The sequence below is a fragment of the Sinohyriopsis cumingii genome, chromosome 5 (genome assembly GCF_028554795.1).
Source record: "Sinohyriopsis cumingii isolate HCF-2022 chromosome 5, ASM2855479v2, whole genome shotgun sequence".
Lineage (NCBI taxonomy): Eukaryota > Metazoa > Mollusca > Bivalvia > Unionida > Unionidae > Sinohyriopsis > Sinohyriopsis cumingii.
Window position 1 is genome coordinate 91,587,476 of NC_142965.1, and position 15,989 is coordinate 91,603,464.

General features: G+C 35.8%; 2 long non-coding RNA genes across 4 annotated transcripts in view; one reads left to right on the forward strand and one right to left on the reverse strand.

The window, feature by feature from the left end:
* Positions 1–2,049: 2,049 nt before the first annotated feature.
* Positions 2,050–15,989, reverse strand: part of LOC149799751 (uncharacterized) — a 43,686-nt gene continuing 29,746 nt past the window's right edge. Inside the window, exons 4-5 of one of the 3 annotated variants that reach the window (XR_016421231.1) lie at positions 3,949–4,112; positions 2,050–2,394 (exon numbers count right to left, since the gene is read on the reverse strand). This is a non-coding gene — a long non-coding RNA (uncharacterized LOC149799751). Of the gene's footprint in view, positions 2,395–3,948; positions 4,155–15,989 lie in introns of all 3 variants that reach the window. The other 2 variants (XR_016421230.1, XR_016421229.1) reach the window with 2 other exon arrangements.
* On the forward strand, positions 7,350–15,923 carry LOC149799752 (uncharacterized). The gene is made up of 3 exons (XR_016421227.1): positions 7,350–7,505; positions 13,398–13,471; positions 14,703–15,923. It is a non-coding gene; the product is annotated as an uncharacterized LOC149799752 (long non-coding RNA).

Consider the following 15,989-nt stretch of genomic DNA (forward strand, 5'->3'; position numbering starts at 1 on the left):
TGTACCGAGCTAAATGTGGTCGTGTAATTAGAAATAGCAAGAGGAAAACGTGGAGATCCACTATATCTCCAAGCTGAAATGTGGTATGGAAAACCATTGTAAAACAGAACAAAAAAACAGCTGTATCAAACATTAAAAACAATCTTATGAAATGGTTACAACGGAACCAGAAATACGACAACCAAAACATTCTGCAAAAGTTGTCACAAGAGAACTGTTCTAAAACTTCCACTGTGTCAAAAACATGAACCAATGTTTCTCAAAATGTTATATCTGCTAATGCTAAATATTACTATGAACCTTTCATTCTCAGTTTTTACAAGATCAAACCCATGACACTTCATCTGGCTCAGATGAGATCCAGTGTCGACTTTTGAACCAGATGAGATCCAGTATCTACTGTTGACCAGATGAGATCTAGCATCGACGTTTGGACCAGATGAGATCCAGTACCGACGTTTGAATCAGATGAGATCCAGTATCAGCGTTTGGACTAAATAAGATCCAGTATCAACTTTTGGACCAGATGCGGTCCAGAATCGACTTTTGAACCAGATGAGATCCAGTATCGACGTTTGGGCCCGATGAGATCCAGTTTCAACTTTTTTAAATTCTTGCCTGTGACGTCCCTAAACACACTGATGAACATTCTCAATACAATTGGGAAACTCGTGTTATGTATATCTAATTTGTAATTATGTTGTTGGCTTTTTTTTCAATGATATGTATAATGTATATCTGTGTTTTGTATTTGGCATTTGTCCAAAATAAAGTTAATGGTCTACCTGACCCGTGACATTTATTTTGTTCAGCAACATAATGCATAGATAATATTTCTCTATGATAAGAGATTAAATATTCAAATCATTATGAACTGCAAATATGCTTACTTCAGTTTGAGTTAAAGATAAGTCTTGATTCTGATTTTAGAAGGTTCCAGAAAATAAATTTTCCTTTATACTGACAGAGTTTCTTTTCCAGAAATTGGTTAAATGCGATCTAGGTCAAATGGAGGGGTATAAAAGCTTGTTTACTTAGGGATTATGTTACAACTCCTAGGTCTTAAACTTAGTAACAGAAAAGAGCAGAAACCTGCAATTTTTTAAAAATTGAACAATTAAGGCAAGGTTGATTAATTATTTAAGTAAACAACGTTATGTAAAAGCTAAGACACACTAATATAGCCAGGATGTAGGTCAGTATCCTCTCTTAAAGATTCAAAGTTTCCAACAAGTTTAAGAATTTCCAAGTGGAAAGTCTGATGTTCTAAACCTAGACCCAAATAAACATGTTTACCTCCATAGGTAATAATCTGAATATTTAATCTACAATCTTAAAGAAATATTAGCTTTGTGTTATGTTGTTTACAAAATAAACATCTCTGGTGGGGTACGCCACTAGTTTGATTTTAGACAAATTATAGAATTCAGATGTACATAATATATAATCATTAACAAGCCAACAAACAATACAAATTTAACATACATAACAATTACTCATTTTTGCTCAACATCCGAAGCAGAATCAGTCTTAATGTTGTGTTTAGTATTTAATGTGGGTGGATTTTTTTAAATTTAAATTATTCACTGGAATTACGAAGTGCTCATTTATGCTTCTTGGACTAAATCATTCATTTAAATTATTCACTGGAATTACGAAGTGCTCATTTATGCTTCTTGGAATAAATCATTAATTTGAATTATATTGAATTCGGACTGTTAACATATCACCACATTCAATCCTATTTACACATCATCACATTAGAGACTGTAGACACATCAACACGTTCAATTTAATTAGAACAATACTGGAATTCAGTTAGAACTTCGTGCATTTAGACGTGTGATAGAACTGTTAGGATTATTTGGGATTTAATTCACAATGCTGTAAGTTCTTTTTAAATTTTCACTTTATAATATACGGAAGTAAATGATTTGTTGAATTTTATAAAACTTATTTGCTTTTGCTCTTTTCAGTTACTTAGTTTAAAACCATGGAGCTGTTATAGAAAATTCAGCTATCGTACTGGATACAAATTTCTCTAGAATATTCAGAAAATGTCAATATTTATTAAAAATTTAAATTAACTTATTTTGGAATTTTCTATGTCCCAGGTATTTTAATTTCATATATTTCAGAAATCTATAGAAAAACAAGAAGCTTCTGCAATGCCATCTAAAGGGGAGAACTTTATTTTAATCCGACTCAGGAAGGGTTAGAGAGTCCTTGAAAAGGGATGAATTGCTCCAGCTTGCCAGACAATATGATCTTTCTAAGGTGGATGCCTCTTTAACGAATCAAGAAATACAAAAAATTTGGGTCCAATATTTAGCGGAGATAAAGACTTTTGCGATGAAAGTTCTTTGAGTTTGATTAGTAAGTTTCTATCTGGCTCTGAAATGAAAATAATAGAATTTAAATTAAAACACCAGATGCAAGTAGTTTGTTATTTTTTAAAACAAGATCGCTTTAGAATGAGGAACGACAGAAACAAATGTAACTGCAGCTGCAGAAAGAAGAAAGAGAAATGCAGTTGCTGAGAGAACAGAGACAAATACAATAGCAGAAAAGTGGAAATGGAGAGACAGAAGATAGGCTATTACATACGCAAGAGCAAAGAGAAAAAGTAGAAAGGAAATATTGATGCTGAGAGAAAAAGAAAAAAGAAGAAAGTGAATTTAAATTTAGATTAAAAGAATTAGAACTGGCTAAAATTAACCCCCACCCACCCCCACCACACCCACCCCCGCCCTTTTAAACACAAGTTCAGGTTTTAATGTTGCTAAAACAAATTGGTTAGTGTGTTACGAATATCTATATTGTAACGTCGCCCTCTTAGTAAGAAGGGTGGTTAATTGGATTTGGCTGGCGTTATCTAGAGGACGACCTCCCTCAATAGTATAGCCCGGCGGAAGTGAAAGAAGAATATAATTTCAACAGAGAACTGAGCGAGAGTACTGGTAAGAAATAAAGCAATACGAGCCCCCTTTGACAAAAAAGTAACACATTTAATTAGAACAAATTAATGACGGCAATTCCTATTCAAGTTAGATTATATCAATATAATTTAACAGTAGTGTCCAATTTGGATTTATTTCATCATAATAACGAGAGGTGAAAAGAGCGCAATGTCCACGATTGATTTGCATCGCCCTCTCTCTTGACCGTATATCAACGTCTCCTAGTTCATCATTCCTGAGCTCTTTGCTTTTCCCCTTCATAGACTTCCTGGTCCATTTATTCTGACATCGTCCTTCTTTTTCGAGCTTCTGCCTTCAGACTGTCCCCCCCCCCCCACCTCTCTCTCTCTCTCTCTCTCTCTCTCTCTCTCTCGCCGAAAGCTGTTCCTTACAGGAAAATTGCCCCATAATGTATGTATACCCACTCTCTGGACGTACATAACATTACCTCACGTTACCCCAGAGCATGTAGGCTATCCACACACTGCGTAAATTCTGATTTAGTACGGTAGGACATTGACCTCACTTCCAGCGGCTGGTCTTAAATTACCACGCGAGCGTCTATCGAATATTACCGTATTATTTTACATATGCTACTACATGTTTGATTACTATTGCATGAAATTCACAAATTGTAACTCACAGCAATACTTAACCTACTAGATTATTCAAACATTACAAAATCAGATATAATTAGTAAGTATCGTTAACTCACGATAATCTGTATCGTCCTAACAAAACAAGGTCATTATTTCATACAACCCTATGAAATCATACACATATGAATATTTGGATCGCATGCAATCAATTCTACCAATGAACTGATAACTGTAAAATTAAAAGGTAAATTGCATAACAACTCTAGCATCAACACATTTCCATGAAATTGAATGAAGGATACACAATATGGAAACCTAGAAATAGCAAATACATTTGCGTAAACAAACAATCAAATAATCGAATATTACGTGAAACTAAAATTGCGTACCTTATTGCTGTTCTGTTTCAGAACTTGGGCGTCATAGCACTAAAACCTGTCTTTCTTTTTACAAGACGACCAACTGGCCCTTTTCTTGTTTAACGGGGAAATTACTAGTCTCTTTACGCCTCCAAAGGTGACGACTACTTTTCCTCTTCCAGGAAATTTTCAGACTAAAGAATTTCGACTAAAGTCACTTGTAATTCTGTTATATACTATAAGAAAAGTACACTATTAAGAATCGCAATTTCTAATTTGAAGTCATAGTCGAAGTGTGTGTGTGTGTGTGAGTGTGTGTGTGTGTGTGTGTGTGTTGGATGTTTAACGTAGCTTTAAAAAAAATTCAGTCATATCGCTACGATGTCTTTAGTGTGACAGTTTAGAGTGATGACTAGCACTAGGACATCATGCCGCAGATATATAGCATGATGTCCCACCCAGTCACATTATCCTGACACCAGGCCAACCAGTCCTAACACTAACCTCTTAACGCAAAGCGCCTAGCTAGGCAGCTATTAGTACCATTTTTATATCTGTTTTATATGTCTGCACCGGGTATCGAACACGCGACCTCCTGCACCCGAGGCTGACGCTCTAATCACTAGACCACCGGAGCGGTGAAGTGCTAGGTTCAGATAAACATCATCATATGATCTAAATAGGCCATCAGTGACGCGAGTGGAGGTCAAAATAACATCACGTACTCCAAGGTGTACATTTGTACCTTAGCTCTAGCTTGTGATTGGTTGAAACCATAAAAAAAGAAAGCTGATGACTGCAAAATATCTTACAAAATAAATATAGGTTGAAAATGCCTGGAATCCTTTTTCTAGTAATTACGTATGTTTTTTTCTACTGTGCATTTGGTAATTGTATAACATAAATAATACGCTGTGCTCTCATTCTATAAACTTGTTTCAGCTTTCTGAGAGATGAGGGGATTTTTATTTATTTATACTTTGTTCGTCGAAATTGCAGAGCTCAAAATATTTATTTTAAACAGGCGATAATACCATCCTGTACTTTTTTTTACAATAAAACATTAAAGAAGAATTGTGAAGTGCATGTTCTTTTGGATGTTGGAGGCAAGTATAAACTTTATGATATTACAACAGTGATTCTTATGTGGTGTTAGCACGTAATCAGAGTAACAAACGACAATCACTCATGGTCGAACAGGAACACGATCCTGAAATGTTTGTTTCAGATGGCTATTAGCAAAACCGAAGCCACGCAAGCACCTGTTTGTCATTCTGCTAAACAAAACAACGGGTCCGTATGAACAAACTGAGACTACCAGAAGTATACAACTGGTGATGAGTCGTCATTGAACTATCAAACTGTTGTTCGTTAGTCGTATCGACATCAAATGCTTGGTGCATCCCATGAAACGCCTTTTGCTGGTCATTTAGGGGCCAGTAAGACTTATCACAAGATCATGAATCATTTGTATTGGCCGTAAATTAAAAGTGATGACTGTAAAACCAAAGATCTTGTCACACTTGTCAAATGGTAGGAAACCCCAATCAAGAGATATCTTAAGCTCATTGGCAATCTATTTCTGCAAATGTTGAATCATTTAGCAGAAGAAAGGTAGACTGTGTCGGTCCCTTACCTAAGACCAAGTAAAAAATTACACTAACGTATGACAGGAAATACGAAGGAAAATAGCTTTCAGCCTGGTGAGAGAGTTCTGGCTCTCTTGCCCATACTTCAAAGTCCTCTTCGGACTAAGTACTATGGTCCTTATCAAGTTAAAGAACAAGTGCCATAAATTACGTCATTAATACTTCTGTAAATATGTTAAAAGAGTATGCCGATAAAGATATCCATATTTGTTATGCAGTCCATTTAGTTGTACCTGTCCCACACTACAAGGATTTAAGTGATGAATGAAATCTGACTAAGTAACTTTGGTGCAAACCGTCTTCGGAATTCAGAAATATTTAAAAACCTGGACCAAAACCTTCCACTTCTTCAAGTAAAAGAAAAACGAAAACCTAAACAGCTATTATTAGATCACGAGAACCTGTTTCCAGATGTTCCGAGACAAACAAATCAAATCTACGATGACGGTGAAATTGTAGATTGCACACCAGTGAAACAGCATCCGTACAGGAATAATCCTCCCAAACATGAATGTTTGAAAAAAGAAATTCAGCATTTGCTGGAAAATGATTTCATAGAACCAAGCAAAAGTGGCCATGTATTATTGTGCCGAGACCGGATACAACTTTCCGCGTGTATACAGACAATAGAAAAGTGAACGGTTTGTCTTAAATATATTAATTTCCATTGCCAGAACCAAAACTGTGTGCTGTGAGCAATCACGAATATGAGATTACCATCGACAGAGTCGATACAAGAGTTTGACTTGAAGGAATTCTTCTAAATTTGGTTCTTCATGGTTTGAGTCCGCATCACAAGAGTGGGAATGGGTGGGCTCGAAAAATCATCTCACGTGTCACATTATGTGCATTCCGGTCTGTAACGTTTTTCAGCGTGAGAAGGAAGCGGTTTACATGTGTAATATTCTATTAAGGACGTAAATGACTCACATGTAACGGCGCACCCACACCACCGCAAATCACGATAACAACACCAATGTATTTCCTTGTCTTTGGAGGGGGGATCTGTAAAACAAATATAGACTTCTCTCCTTTCTTACAACTTGACACAATACCCTGAATATACATACGCTTCAATCTTAGCAAACATATACAGCTGGTATTGTGACAAGATGTATGGAAGAAAAGGAAAGAAATCTCTATTTTATAACGCTCCGGTGACTTAGTGGTTAGAGCGTCCGCCTCAGATGCGAGAGGTCGCGTGTTCGATCGGCTGAGTCATACCAAAGACATAAAGATAATACTAGCAACTGCCTCGCTAGGCGCTCAGCATTAAGAGGTTATTGTTAAGACTGGTCGGCCTCTTGTGATTGAGTGTGACATGGTGCGACAGTGCTAGACATCACTATAAAACTGCCACACTGCAGACATCATAGCGATGTGACTGAAACATTTTTAAAGCTACGTTAAAAATCAAAATCTCATCTCATCTTTATTTATGTTTCAAGGAAAACATTATCAAGCAGGTAATTCAAAACCTTCCGTTATTACGCCTTTGGTAGGACACTTGTATGACTGACTTGAGTTATGCTCAAATATTGCATTATTTACGTCATAAGCAATCAATCACTAGCCATCTGAGGTTTGACAAGATACAAGATGTAAGACAACAACAATCCAGAATTAAGTACCGAACTCATTCAAATAAACGTAACAAAATGAAAGAATGCATGAATTAATATCATACACTAGTCGTTAATCCGTAAATAACCAGAGATATTAACTCACGTATTTAATGGAATATACAAACATAGAGAACTACTATCCGCATCAGACTCAACAGATGTTTATTTATTTTGCTTAAATTTAACTTTTATAACTGTAGCATAGAACATATAATTGGAGTATATACGGTATGCAGTACAAAAACAGGGAAGACACCCGTCTTTTCGACCATTATCCCGACGATCGGCAATAACAGTGCAAGGTGAAAATAACGTAAGTATATGCTTTGCTGGGCAAATGAGTCATTTGCAATGTTATGACTTGTGTGAAGTTTTGCCTTTTTAATGCAAATTTTACGAGATTATTTTGTAAAGTCTAATCCATGTAATGCAAATGTTACGGGACTATTTTGTAAATACAAAACCATTTCACACGTGTTTAATAGGTAGAACTACATGTTCAATTTTCAAACGGGATTTTATATATCTGCATCTAAGACTGGTTTTTCGAAGATTAATGAAACTTATTGTTGACACAAATTCATTCTATTATTATTATTATTATTATTATTATTATTATTATTATTTGGTTTTGAAAAAGTATTGACTAGTTCGTTAAAGTTACGTTTTTGTTACACTATCTTTGGATGAATTTGCTCCATTTTCGTAAAATGTATAGATTTTGTTTATTATTTATTAGAACGGTAAATCATCACTAAAGTCGTTTTGTTATAGCACGTTTATTTAAGTTTTACCTATTTTGTCCGTTTGGTTTTGAGAAACACGTTATCATTAATTCTTTACGTTTATTGTACAATTTCAACTCGTATGAAAATGAAACATAATGTAACTAGTCTTCAAATTACTTGTCTTGAAACATGATATCATGGGGTGGGGTGGGGGCATCATCTCATATACCATTTTATGAAATGTTTGATATTTATTTAGAAACTTAATTCTGTAAGCCTAGATAAGTGATATATTTATGACTATTTTTACAGTATGTGATTAATCGCTATGCCTGTCAATAGTTATAATCTTTATTATTTTAAGGCGAGTGATCCTAAGATTGGTGGGTGCCGCTTTCAGAGCACGTCAATCTAACTGAAACTAAAATCTCCTTTTCTTTTGAAAGAATAGAACGCAATTTTTGACCTTTGCTGGTATGAATATGTAGTTTTGTGAAACGATAAAACATATATTAACCGATGTGAAGCAGAGTTTACTGGTTCAAAAACCTTGATATTGACCGAACTTAAGGTCTATAATGGTTTCATTACATGATTCAAAAGCAACATTTTAAAATTAAACTTATTTATGTGTGATGGCATACTATCGTGCATTATTGCACATCAGTATAGCAACATCTCATTTCAACGTTATGACAGCACGACGGTGAAATATAGAGAGGATCTCAAAAGATTTAATATTGAATTTATAAAACGAGTTGACTAATGTGCTGCTTTTGCGACCCATGGCGAGCTAAAGCTGGACACTATTCAACGAGGTTATGTTTATCGTATTGTTTTTACGTAATTGAAGTAGTTTAGTGAGAAAGAGCAATACATAATTTCGTCACAGACGCTTAATTAATAATGCGCAGTTCTATAACCGGTAATATTTAAATAGTAGATTTAAAAATATATAAAAATGTCGTGAGCAACTGTCCTTCCAAATCAACAGAACATCTAATAAATATAGTACCATTTTCAACTCTGGATCTACGATGGAAATTCCTGTGTGATGTAACATAATTAACTCTGGGTAGGATACGCCAGACATATACATTGATTTCCATGAGAATGTTTACAATGGTTCTATCTAAATTGTGTCTATTCAACTTCTAAGCATCCCAGTTGCTGGATATTCATGGGAAAGGATGGTTTTTGAATGTAGACATTTCAGATTTATTGTGATCTATTTGTAACCAATCTTATGTTACTTGTTTAGGCTCGAATAAACAGTAACAAAAGAAGGAGTAAATACAACAAGCTTTGAAAAATTTAACAATAATTTATTTCTGAAAAAAACTCTGTAAAAATTGAAAAAAAAAAGAAGAGAGCTTATGGTTTTAAGAATCAAATCCAGCAGTAATCCAAGAGTAAACCACGAATTAAATTTTATAAGTCCTAATAATGAAATAATGAAATCATTAATCCAAGTTTGATTCCCGACTAAGAAACCAAGATGGAAGGCGATGACATATATTGTATTCTTTGTTGTGTTGTCAGGTCTACAGTTCTGTGTTATTCACAAAACAATAATCCGGTGTTTGAATTTCCCAATAAAATTTAATACAATGTCTTTGTCAAAGAATTCTGTATGAGCACTCATATATTTCCAGGAAAAAGAATTAATCCTTTTGAATCCAAAGAATTCGAATAAACATTAAAATGTAATTCCCAAATGACACAACAATAGAAACACCTTTACGTCCCAGTGTTGAGAAGCCCAACTGAGAGATATCTCTATAAACAAAGATTTTACAGTAACTCCAAACGTAAAACTAATTCCCGGATGAGGTTCAACTTTCCAGAACCTTCGAGAAGTATTTACGTATAAAAGCACGTAAGACCTTCACAAAAACCAATCATTTTCCCCCTAAGAATAGGATAAAATAAGTTGTTTACTTGTCTCAGTGATTTCTGAAATCATGGTCGGGAACTAGATCAGCTTTAGGTGTTTACACGTGAAGAGTCAATGTCAGACTATTTTCTGAAAAAATATCGAGTTCCTAGTAAACAAAACTACATTATTTTGACATGCAATGAAATTTAAAATAAAAAGATTTTAAACTTACAAACAATCATATCATAGTGAAAGATGCAGACGAGTCTGTCTTATCCGAACTTTAATATCTGACTTTGTTCGTTTCTCCTCATAAGGAGTTTTACGTATTTAATGCTTTTATCGTCATTAATAATATTGCTAATTTATTCTCTGCAGTCCATAATAGTGCAGAAAAGATGGTCTTAATACACGAATAAACATGATGTCCACCCTTATGTTGTGGTCTATAATATAGTATTTACAATTTAATGACAAGACTTGCTTTCCCAAAATATAAACATCTGTTGACTGTCGAGATTTTTTGTACTGGATCTATTACATTTTTTAGGTAATAAAATAAGGTTGAGCACAAATCGACTTATAACGATATCTGCATTTGAAATTTTTTTGTAAACAGATGTTATGCAACGGTGACCTTTCCGCCAGGATGTTGTCGTCATGATATGAGTAAGTGACAAAAAAAAAAAAAAAAAAAAAAAGAAAAAGCCGTTGGTAACATCCAACCTTCTGTACACGATATATTGTCTCCGAAATAGCCAGACCCTTGGAATCCTTTTGTTTTCTTTACTCTGATGCGCCATTACAAATAAATATTTTCAGAACAATTCTTAGTGAAAACCACTAAACCATTTTATGGTACGTATCACCTTAAGATTTTTTTGAAGATATGCAAAACCGGCCTGATGAATTAAACCCTCAAATATCTAAACAATATTCATTCGCATTACCACTTACAATTTCGGATAATTAATTCACGCCGTAAACCAGCATGTAGCTAAACGTATTAGCGTGTCTTGCATTGCATTCCAAGAGAGGTAAAAAATTAACCTATTGCCAAACATCAATCTAACCGTACCATATACCGGTATTGATTGACTGATGAACAATCATTCCTCCAGCAATGCGTGGGGCATTGCGTAACTACTCATTCTGTCACCAGTCATTCCATTGTAATTTTAAATTATTTTTACTGGTCTTTTGCCCGGCAATGGGCTAGCCATTGCATATTTTCCCTTTATGCCTGATGAACTGACATTCCATTATTTTAAATGATTTTTATTTTTAATGGTCTCTATCTCGGTTGACTCCTGGAAGCAGGGTTACATAATCACAGGTAAATCTTGCCATACATTTATGACCAATGTCAGCACCGAACTGACCATATGGGCGAACTAGTCGGTCGCCTAGGGCGTCAGGGTTTAAGGGGCGCCAATTGGTGGCGCCATATTAGACGTTGAATTGATTTGGGTTTTTCCGGGGGTGGGGTGGGGGTGTTTGTTATCAAATTGAACACCTAGTAAACTATGCTAATCCATACGGAGATAATTGTTGTATATTTAAAAATGAAGGAACAAAAAATACTTCAGAAAAGTATGTCTCATCTCCCGTACAAAATCCGAAAACATTTTCTTAAGTCACTTTAGCACGAAAAGTAGCTCATTCCAGTCACACTTAACTTTTTGTTAGAAAGTTTAATGCACACATCAAGTTTCATGGCCGTACAGTTGAATCTCTCTAAAACTTGTGCTACATGTACATGCGAAATAAAAGAAGATTCATTGGAGCCTGAAAAGTACATAGACGTCATTTTTACCTACATGTACCCTCTGCCTTTGTTGATTTCAAATACGAACACTCATCAAATTTCATAACTGTATATAAAGTAGACCTACATGTGACCTGCTTTTGCCAATATTTAGTAGTTCCCCCCACCCCATAATAGAGCATTTACTGATAACTCGATGGGTTTCGTCACCGGCCACAAAAGATATTTAAAAGTTTCTGACGTATTTTGCCAAAATAAGTATGATAGCTGAAACAAACTAACTATAAAATAGTTTTGAAAACTTTTCTTTTTCGCCTAGAGGTTTAGCTGCTTACATTGAAAAATATTTATCCACCAATCAGCTTCTGATAATCCGTTGTTTCCACCAACCAGCTTCTGAGTAGAAACCGTTTTCTCCGCCAATCAGCTTCTGAGTGGAACCCGTTTGCTCCACCAATCAGCCTTCGAGTCGAAAACTTAGCAGACAGATCTGTTAAGTTTCTATATTTTGTTTCATAGTAGCTTCTAGGCAAATTCGTGTCTAACTGAAGATGGATGTTTAAGCAGCATGTAAGATTAATTATTTCAGGAAAGTTAGTTTCTTTTTGTATGACGCATTTTGTTTAAAAACCGCTGTTTGCATCATTCATTCGCTCACTCAACGCGCATCAGTGAATAAAAAGGAAAGTTTATATTAATTCATTCAGCATGACGTACTTTTCAGGTGTGGCTACTGTTTTGTTTTCAAAGAAGATATTTATTAGTGAATTTATTTTCATATCTAATACAATTTCCTTATTTCCCCGCTAGTTTGCGGTTTTACTAATATGATTTGTAAAAAGGGACCGGCCTGATATGATGACTGAAATCGGCCTGAAGTTTTCACTGACATTTTTCTATCAGATTTCACATAACATGTTATGGCCGAAAACGCGTGTACCGACATATATTTGGACAGAGTTTACTTGTCTTTCATGCTTACAGTAAGGTTGAAAGGGTTTTGAATTTCACACAAAATGTTGCTTGGTTTTCTTTTTTTGTGGGGTTTGAGGCCATTTTTCACTACACACGGGCTATACATGGCAACCAATATATTTGGTGGGGTTAAAACCAGAGAAGACGGAGGGAAGAACCATCGATCCAAGGAAAGTTACTATCAATCTTTCTCACATACCTACGCTGGTACAGCCGATACGCGAGCTCACGCCGACAGAGGTGGATGTGTCAGTGGTCAATAAAGGCAAGCACATTAGCTATGGCCGGCCTTAAGACGATAAGACCGAATGTTAAATTTAGCATAATATAAAACGTATTTAAAAGGAAATTTCCAAATGCCTTGCTCACAGGGGCCCCTCCCGTTAGGAGCAGGGGGTTCCGCCAAAATGATCCAAATCGGGCGCCGCGTTTGCTAAGGCCGTTACTTGCCCCATGGCCGACAAGAGGGGAGGGGGACAATGGGGACGGGGCCGAACAACACTTTTTAATTTTATAGAAGAAAAAGTTTGTTTCTACAAGAACTAGGAGAATCCTGGGTGTTTCTTACACCAGGGCCCGTGATCGCTCTCTACGGCCCTGACTGGACCTAGACTATTCATACACTCGGGGCCCCTCAATTTACAGACAAGATAGGTTCAATCAGATTCTAACACTAGTGAATGTAGAGGCTTAAAGGAAACGTACTAATTAGATAGCCGCCTGAGTAAGGCTAACTGTAATAGGAAGTTTATTTCATCTTGGTTAGCCAAGATTCCAATACTTAGATATGTTAACATACCGGAACCTTGTCTGGCGAAGACGAATACATTTGTGCACCGCAATTTCTCTTTCCAGTACCATGAAAATGATGACACACCGGACCTGGACAATAGTGACTTTTATATCCGTTATTATCATCAATGTACACGGTATGCTAAGTCTCCCCACCTCTCTCTCTCTCTCTCTCTCTCTCTCTCTCACACACACACACACACACACACACACACACACACAAGCACGCTCGCACACGCACATCTCTAAAATTACACACTAAACAATAACCATCGATGCTATTTAATATGAGTATACATTGCACAATATAGTCAAATGTTATATCCGTTAGAGTTTACGTTATGCAGGTTTTACAGTGAAAACAGCACAGATTATGGACTTCTGAAAACTTTCATTCAACGTGATTCACATGGGAAATAACAAAGGTAGTCCAACAAAGAGGACAGACTGTATGTGGGGAGACCCTCCTTTGATCTCTAAGTTTTGCATCTTAAATGCAGGATTATTGTTCTTTGATCACATATAAATATACTGTAATTAATTGTTGAAAATGTAAAAGTATGATACGGATGAACACTATGTGATAACTTATGACATAAATGAAATATTGTTTAAACCAATTTAATTTCAGTCAAAGTAAATAAAACATTTACAAAAATTGAATTGACCTAGACCTTGAATGATTTGTACCGTGTTAAACGTTGCAATATGAGATGACGCGCCGAAAGAATTTGTTCTTGCGATTCTTGTTGTTATTATTATTGTAATTATGATTTATATTTCCTTATTCTAGTAGTAGTTGCTATTGTTATAGTAGCATAAGCAGTAGGAGTAGTTCTTTTCATTATATTACTAGCAATAATATTAGTTCTTGTTTTGTTCTATCAATTGTAAATGTAGAAATATCAGTATGAATTATTGTTGCAGCAGTAGTAGTTGTGGTAGTAGTAGATTCTTTTTGTTAAAGCAATGTTAGTAATATTACTAATAGTAGCATTGTTATTGTTGTACTAATAGCATAAGTTCTTACTGTTTGTTGTTGTGGGGTTTAAGGCCATTTTGCAGCACACGGTAAGCTATACATGGCGGCCAGTATTAATGGTGGAGGAAGAACCCGAGAAAACCCCGGAATGAACCACCGACCCGCGAGAAGCTACTGGCAAGCTTTCTCACATACCCACATTGGCTGAATGTTAGACTCGAACCGCCGCAGACAGAGGTGACATGCCAGTGATCCGTAACGAAGAGCGCTTTAGACCACTCGGTCACTCGGGGCCCCTCTTACTGTTTGTAGTAGTAGTAGTAGTATTAGTAGGTGTAGTATAAGTAATGGCAACACTGACCAATCTAAATTTCTTTCTCTTTTAGGATCAATCTTCACCGTCCCGGTGAAACAAGAGGATGTGTTTCAGAAAATGCCACTTGAGACGTTAAGGACGGAAATACTTGACCTAATTAATAAACATGATGAAAGCGGAAAGCCTTTCACTCGAGATATTATTAACGACCTTATTCCAGTGCTACCCGAGTTCCAGAATTCTCCCGCGCTGGTACCAAAAATTCCTGTTCAAATATCGCAGCCTACCGAATCGTTTCTTTCATCTGATCTTAAGGCCAGAGCAAGTCTGTTGAAAGGAGGTTTGGTAGATCCAGTTGAGATTCCAGTAAAAGACTTCAGTCCACAGAAAATGTCAACAACACGTAATAGATTAGAACGAAAGAACGAAAAACTGAAATTACCAGTAGTCAACAGTTTGATGCAGACTTTGGGTAAAATCCGACAGATAAACGAAACAAGAACTGGAAACTTTAAAAGCTTGTCGGTACCATTGAATACCATGCTTTCAAAGAAATTCAACATCAAAGGCGCAAAATGTACTTCAAAGAGGTGTAAATCTCTGATGAATAAATTATCAAAGCCGCAGTGTAGAGGAACAAATTTGGACGCAAAGAAGAAAGAAACAGTTCCCAAAAAGCAAAATCTTTTACAGACTCTGAGATCGCTATCACTCAATACTAAGCACATAAAAGTTTCATGTGCAGGTTTTGATCCAAGAATGGCTCTAACAAACACTTTTCCAAGACGAAATCCGCTTCTTGTGAAAAGTAAAACTTATGCAAAGAACTAAAGGAGTCCATTAAAATGAAAGGAAATACACGAAACGATGAATATAGAGACGAGGTTTACGTGTTTCATAATATATCACTTTTTAATAAACAATGTGCCGCAGATAAACTCTCCAAGCTAACACAAATGACACAATGCCTTAACATAAGACTGGAAGACACTCTATGAGATCTGTCCGTGGAATTTTCCACATGCTTATATGCCGTACAGCTTTGCCGTTATTTCTTTTTCTCATCTTTGGTACAACGCTTTCTCTTAAAAAAGTGACGAGTATACATCTTTTGTTGTTATAACTTATTGTCTTACACAGGTGCATATTTTCTCGCAGTGTTATTATAACGTAAGCTCATAAAAGGACACTGAAATATCCAAAATATTTGCGACTTTTGTGTATGTCCTTAATGCAGAAGTTTTATTTTTTTTAAATACAAAAAAGGGACTAATAAATGTTGTCCGTTGTATGAATTGTCTTTTATGACGGGTTTAACAGTACATTTTCATCATCCAGTCATTACACAATTACAAGG